This window comes from Ornithorhynchus anatinus, chromosome 2, assembly GCF_004115215.2.
Source record: "Ornithorhynchus anatinus isolate Pmale09 chromosome 2, mOrnAna1.pri.v4, whole genome shotgun sequence".
Classification (NCBI taxonomy): domain Eukaryota; kingdom Metazoa; phylum Chordata; class Mammalia; order Monotremata; family Ornithorhynchidae; genus Ornithorhynchus; species Ornithorhynchus anatinus.
In genome coordinates, this window is record NC_041729.1 from 142,455,375 (window position 1) to 142,456,904 (window position 1,530).

The following is a 1,530-nucleotide window of genomic DNA, read 5'->3' on the forward strand; positions in this document are numbered from 1 at the left end:
GAGAACATCAAAGCTTCCTATATAATTTTTGGGACCCTCTGCCAAGGAACCAGATGCTCCAACTGGAAACATTTCTTTCCCAGCTAGGCTTCTGGTTTTTGTAACCGCCATCCAGTTGTGGGGGGGGGAAAATATTGCAAGGGGATGGAGCAAATGACGCTCCATCCCGGTCTCCGGGGGTGAATTCATAGAAGAGGTTTCAAATGATTGAAAGTTTTTATTTTTATTTCATATGCGCCTACAGGAGGGCATTGAAGTCGGAATGATCCTCTAAGGTCTGCTGCTCCCCTGGTTTGAAAATCCTTATGGAGAATTTAGAAGAGAAACAGGTTAGGTCTTTGCGGGACCAGACCTGTGATTGGATTAGAGGTCGGAGAATTGGAAATATCTGCAGCCACAGCAGTGAAATTGGGGCTTCCTAAAGCAAACTGCTGGTAATTTTAGAAAGTCCTCATTGGGCAATTCCCACTCAGGCTGTAATAAAACTCAACTCAGTTGATCCTGAGTTCATTCATTCATCCATCCATTCATTCATCGGAAGGTGGCTTTTCCTGCTGGACTCAGTTAAAGGGGGTCTGCGTGCAATAATGATGATGATGATAATCACAATAATAATAATAATGTGGGTTAACCCTTACTATGGGTCAAACACTATTCTAAGCCCCGAGCACCGTTCTAAATGCTAAGAATAATAATAATAAAAGCAGTGGAAAGAGCATGGGACTGGGAGTTAGAGGACCTGTGTGTTCTAATCCCGGCTCTGACAATTACTTGCTGTGTGATCTCAAGCAAGTCGCTTGACTTCTGCGGTCATCAGTTTCCTCACCTATAAAATGGAGATTGAATACCCGTTCTCCTTCCTATTTAGACTAAAATGGTAGTTTAAATCGCCTCTCAGGGTGGCACCTGGAGAGTTTCCGGTCCTCTACCAGTCTCGGCTACGGGAGGGAGAGTCAAGCGGAGGCCTGTCCGTTCCATTCCTAGCTTGGCCAGTGGCTAGCGAGTGGAGGCCAATCCGCTACAAGTCAAAACACCCCCGTGCCGGGCAGCAGCGGCCCGGGAGAAAGTTGAGGGTGGAGACTTGAGTTTACAGTACAGGAGGAGGCAGTGGTCAACACTTTCTGGATTTTTACCAAGAAAACTCTTTGGATCCACTACTGGAAGGATTGCAGATGGAGAGCCGGGCGTTCTGGGAGAGACGTGTCCGCGGTGTCGCTACGGGTCGGAAATGACTCGATGGCATAAGGCAAGAAAAGGCAGCTTAAAATCTAGTAGAGAAACAGACAACCCCGTAATTTTTTTAAGGTATCTGATAAGCCCTTACTACTGATAAATCAAGTAATCAGTGGTATTTTTTGAGCACTTACTATGTGCAGAATGCCGTTCCAAACACTTGGGTGAGTACAATGCAACAAAATGAGCAGAAATATTCACTGCCCGTAAAGAGCATACTATGAGTCAAGTACTGTTCTAAGCACTGGGTTAGGTACAAGGTAATTGGGTTCAGTATGATCACCGCTCCATATGGGG

At 45.8% G+C, this 1,530-nt stretch overlaps 1 non-coding gene across 1 annotated transcript; it reads left to right on the plus strand.

The window, feature by feature from the left end:
• The first annotated feature begins 888 nt into the window (after positions 1-888).
• Positions 889-1,026, plus strand: LOC114809784. The gene has a single exon (XR_003757561.1). It is a non-coding gene; the product is annotated as a small nucleolar RNA SNORA7 (small nucleolar RNA).
• The last annotated feature ends 504 nt before the right edge of the window (positions 1,027-1,530 follow it).